The sequence below is a fragment of the Camelina sativa genome, chromosome 2 (assembly GCF_000633955.1).
Source record: "Camelina sativa cultivar DH55 chromosome 2, Cs, whole genome shotgun sequence".
In the NCBI taxonomy this organism is placed as follows: Eukaryota; Viridiplantae; Streptophyta; class Magnoliopsida; order Brassicales; family Brassicaceae; genus Camelina; species Camelina sativa.
This window is the reverse complement of record NC_025686.1, coordinates 17304707-17310706: the sequence shown is the minus strand read 5'-3', so window position 1 is coordinate 17310706 and position 6000 is coordinate 17304707.

The window sequence follows — 6000 nt, the reverse complement described above, 5'->3', positions numbered from 1 at the left end:
TCTCTACGACCGAAACCTGGTGGTAACAACGGATCATCCTCTTCCGGAGGCTCTGGTCGTGGTGCTACGACAACCTCGGTTGGCTCCATGTTTGGCAAAGGGTCGACCTCTGCTCATGTAAACACTGTCGCTACATCATCTGTTAAGGGGACTCCTCTTTTTCATTCCGCTGCTTCAACCAACAGTTCTCCTTTGACACCAGCAGACCGCATCGGCCTCAGCGGTTTGAGCAACGATGACTGGCAACTACTACAAAACATCCTGGCTGAAAAGAAATCTCGTTCGCCTCATCCTCCCACTGGTATGTATTTTTTAGAATCATGGATTATCGATACAGGTGCATCTAACCATATGACCGGTTCTCTTGATTTCTTGGTCGATGTCCGAGATATGTCACCCATGCTTATCAAACTACCCGATGGTCGATTCACTACCTTTACAAAACTTGGCCGTGTGTCGTTCGGTCCTTCCTTAAGTCTTCACAATGTGTTTTTCGTAGACGAGTTGAAGTGCCATCTTATATCAGTTTCTCAGTTGACTAGAGAGCATGGTTGTGTTTTTCAGATTACTGATCGGCTATGTATTATTCAGGATCGCATCACGAAAACGCTGATTGGTGCGGGTGAAGAACAACAGGGACTTTATTTTTTTCGAGGAGTGGACGTGGCTGTCGCTGTTCATCATGTGGATTTACAATCTCCTGAAGTTTGGCATTCTCGGTTGGGCCATCCCTCTTCTACCGTTTTAGATATGTTGCCGTTTTTGGATTCTAGAAATAGTTTTGATTCAAAGGAGTGTGATGTTTGTATACGAGCAAAACAGACCCGAGAATCTTTTCCTTTGAGTTATAATAAGACGAGTGTTGCTTTTGAACTTATTCATTGTGATCTTTGGGGACCATATCGAACTTCGACTCTTTGCGGTTCTCGTTATTTTCTCACTATTCTAGATGATTATTCACGTGCGGTTTGGATATATTTGTTACCTTCAAAGCAAGAAGCTCCCACACACCTTAAGAATTTTTTGGCTCTTGTTGAACGACAATTCTCCGCTCAAGTGAAGACGATTCGTAGTGACAATGGTTCCGAGTTTATTTGTCTAAAAGCTTTCTTTGCTCAACATGGCATCATTCACGAAACTTCCTGTGTCGGCACACCACAACAAAACGGCAGAGTTGAGCGCAAACACCGTCACATTCTCAATGTTGCTCGTGCTCTTCGTTTTCATGCAAATCTTCCTATTGAGTTTTGGGGTTACTGTGCGCTCACTGCAGGATATCTCATCAATCGAACTCCTACATCAATTCTTAATGGCAAAACTCCCTTTGAGCTCATCTATAATCGTCCACCTCCGATGACTCATCTACGTATCTTCGGTTGTTTATGCTACGTCCACAACCAGAAACACGGAGGTGATAAGTTTGCAAACCGGGGAACAAAATCAATATTCATTGGCTATCCGTTTGGGAAAAAGGGGTGGTGTGTCTACAACCTTGAGACCGGTGTTGTCTCCGTTTCTCGCGATGTTGTTTTCCGTGAAACAATTCTTCCCTTTGTTGATGATGAGACCAGCTCTCCGCTGTTTGTTCCCCCTCTGTCCTCACCCGCTCCTCTTGACGAGCCCGTCGTATTACAATGTCCTCATGACATTGATGCTCCTGTCCCATCTTCTTCGTCAATGGATTCACACGACGTTCCTACCGATGTAGTATCTCTCACTCCGTCCGTTACTCCTCTCTCTGATTCCACTCTCGTCGAACAACCTGTGCCGTCGACTGAGCTTCCCACGGTCACCACTACCGACGCTACTCTGCTCACGTCCGACACACCAACACAACTAGACTCTTCGCAGAGTCACATTGCATCTTCGTCTCCATCCCAAGATCAATCTCCGGCACCAGAACAAGAACAACTTGGGTTTGGTCATCGCAAGAAAAAGCCGCCTGTCAAATTAGCAGATTACGTCACAACTCTGATCTACACGTCTCCGCCATCCATAACACCATGTCCCATAGATAACTATGTCTCGAGTTTGCAATTTTCTCAGACATATCAAGCGTTTCTCTTCGCTATTACATCTGGTCAGGAACCCAGAACCTACAATGAGGCCATTCTTGATGAAAATTGGCGACTTGCGGTTACTGATGAAATTGAAGCTTTAGAAGCTCTCCAAACCTGGACAGTTGAAGATCTCCCTCCAGGAAAGCACGCTATTGGCTGTAAATGGGTTTTTCGTTTGAAGTTCAATGCTGATGGTACACTTCAGCGTCACAAAGCTCGTCTAGTTGTTCTTGGAAACAATCAGGAAGAAGGCATTGATTACTCCGAGACATTTGCTCCTGTTGCCAAGATGATCACTATTAGGGCTTTTCTTCAACAAGCTGCATCCTTAGACTGGGAGGTTCATCAAATGGATGTTCACAACGCGTTCCTTCATGGTGACCTTGATGAAGAGGTGTACATGAAGTTTCCTCCTGGTTTCCGTACGGGTGATCCAAATAAGGTATGTCGTCTTCGTAAGTCTCTCTATGGGTTGAAGCAAGCTCCGCGGTGTTGGTTTGCTAAGCTTGCTGAAGCCATGAAAAACTTTGGTTTTGTTCAAGACTACTCCGACTATTCCTTGTTTGTCTTGGCTACTCACACTGCTCGTCTTCATGTCTTGGTCTACGTAGACGATTTGATTATCACTGGTAATTCGATTCATGTCGTCAACGAGTTCAAACACTACCTGAGTTCTTGTTTTCACATGAAGAATTTGGGTGTTCTTCGTTATTTTTTGGGTCTCGAGGTTGCTCGCAGTCCCTCCGGCATCTATCTTTGTCAACAGAAATACGCTCTTGACATCATCGCTGAAACAGGTCTTCTCGGTGTTAAACCAATCACTTTTCCGTTGGAACAAAATCACAAGCTGGCTTATGCTAAGGGTTCTCCATTTCCAGAACCTACACGTTATCGCCGGCTCGTTGGTCGCTTGATCTATCTCGGTAACACACGACCGGAACTCTCCTATGCAATCCACATTCTCTCCCAGTTCATGTCTTCTCCTCAGCAGGAACATTGGAATGCTGCTCTTCGTGTCGTCTGCTACTTGAAGAATAGTCCTGGTCAAGGCATTCTTCTTCGAGCTAATGTGCCTCTTACGTTAACCGCTTGGTGTGATTCGGATCATGCTAAATGTCCTGCTTCCCGACGTTCTCTCACTGGCTATTTCATTCAGCTCGGCGGATCTCCTTTGTCTTGGAAGACGCGCAAACAAGATGTTGTCTCTCGTTCTTCCACTGAGGCCGAATACAGAGCTATGGCGGACACCGTTAGTGAACTCCTCTGGCTTCGTCAACTCCTCCCTTTTCTTGGTATCAAAGTTACCGCTCCAATTACCGTTTATTCTGACAGTCTCTCCGCGATCATGCTTGCTGCCAACCCCGTCTTTCATGCTCGGACAAAACACGTTGGTACGGACTGTCATTTTATACGCGACGAAATTATACGTGGTACAATTGCAACTCAACATGTCTCTACTAAAACTCAACTCGCGGATATCTTGACGAAGGCATTGGGACAAAAACAGTTTGAAGATTTCTTGCACAATCTGAGTGTTTGTAACCTCCACACTCCAGGGGGGTATTGGGCTGAATAGCCCATATAAGCTAATGTCGGTCTCTTAGTTGATTAGGTTAATTCTTGTATCCGAGACCATGGCATATATATACTCAAACACAATGTAACTTCTAACCTAAGAAACACAAATCAATACAACACAACAAAGTTTCTTGACACTTGTTCGAATTGAAGAGAGAAGAGGATCACAGATTTGATTGTAATTAGAGCCATGGGGAAGAGATGGATGATTCGAGTCAATCAGATTTAACATGGCCCATTAAGGGTTCTAGAGTGATTGCACTTCTAAAACTCTAAATTGGAGCATACGTTAAGGCTAGAACTGGAACCCTAAACACGATCTTTGAAAAAACTCGATGGAAAGGGAAGGAGACTTAGATCCCATCCCGATTGATATCATTCACGAGATACTCTCGAGATCGTGTAATAAAACAATCGCTAGGTTCCGTCTCGTATCCAAATGCTGTGCGCTCATACTTACACGTCCAGAGTTCACCGACTTGTTGCTGACTAGGTCATCAAACCAGCCGCCGCGTCTCTTATTCGCCACCAGTTATTTCGGTAAGTGTCGTTTATACTCGTGTCCTCAGCCTCGGAATCCAGATGAGGATCATTCCCTTGTAGTAGCCGCCGATTTAGATATGGAGTTGCTTGGAAAACTAAAATTCATATCTTCTTGTGTGTTTATCGTGTAATCATGACAATTTTGCATGTTTCTTATGTAATCATAACAACATATATTAAATTACTCGGTAATTTAATTACTCAATTTAATTATATGTTAGTAACAATCGGATTCTAAACTAAATTTTCTGAAAATAATTAAAATTTAATATTTTTGATTAGGCTATCTAAATATTTTAAGTTATTTGTTTTGTTAATAATTTCTATAAATGACAGATTATTACCCAAAAAAAACATTATGCAAAATTTATGAAATTCCAAAATCAATGTATTCGTGTACGAATACGTTTCACATGTGAAATATGTACATGTGGTAAAGAAAATAGTTATAAAATGTTACAATTTATGGCAATATATTTTTGTATGTTTTAAAAATCAAATTTAGATTTATGGTTCAACGAGTAACTATAAATTTTTTGCATAATCTACTAATCACTCATTTTAAATATATTATGAACTTTTTTGGGTACCAAGTTTATTTATAATGATAAGGGTTATGTCTCATTCCTTTTTAATAGCATAAAGATTAATATACAATTATAACGTATATTCCTATTCGGTTATCAATATTTCCATTTTTAATCAATAATCACACAAAATGTTGAGATTAATTAGTTTACATACTTAATTAGATATATACATATAAATAATCACACATCACAATATCTCCTAATTTGCTGTTATTTTTATATTTATTTATAAATATATAAAAATCTAATTTATTGGGAACTAAGTTTCTTTTAATGAGTTGGAAATAATTCAGGAATAATATACTCCTTTTTATAATCAATTATAATAACTATTGAAAGCTTGTTATTTAAATTATTATGATAATAATACTAACATAAAAAGATATTTCGTTTTATATGATTTCGTTAATAAGTTATATGTTCTTTATTTTTATTAACTTTATATTAATTGATATATCTTTATAGCATTTTTAGAATATTTTACTTATATTGATTTTAAGAAATAAATATAACTTTGACTTATATATTTATAAGTATATTTTAGTGAAATTTTGCTTTAACATAGTATGTAATTATTTAATTAGTTTTAATATGTGATATTTAAATTTTGGTGAAAACGAAGACATATCTAATTATTATTCAATTAATTGTTTTTTAATATATAATGACATGTTAATGTAATTAAGTATAAAATTTAAGATTATTTTGCTAAAAATTGCACAGAGCACTCTAATGATGACACATCCGTTTTTTTCTCTAGTGTCCTTCTCTTTTAATATATATGGGATTACATGTCGGTTCCGGTTGACAAATGATAATTAGACTTTAGATTTTACAATTAAAAAAGATTACGGGGAGGGTGTATTGGATAGAACATTTTGGATGATTTTGTGGGATTTAGAAAATTTTAGATTTTGAGAGATTTGAGTGAGTTTTTAGAATATTTGGTAGATTATTTGAAAAATTTTATATAAATAATTTGTGATTTGGTGAGATTTTAAAAGAAAAATTCTGGGTGATTTTAGAAGATTATTAGACAAAAAAATGAAAAATTGGGTTTGACTGTTCTAACACTTCCTCCGACGAAACAATAAAGAGTTCAACACACAGGTCTAACTCTCTTCTTTACCCAGAAGTGAAGATCAGCTAGTGGAGATGTCAAGAATGCTGTGAAGCTCAAGGCAACACTTGTCATCATCCTTTATTGATCTTTGACTGAAATTTGAATA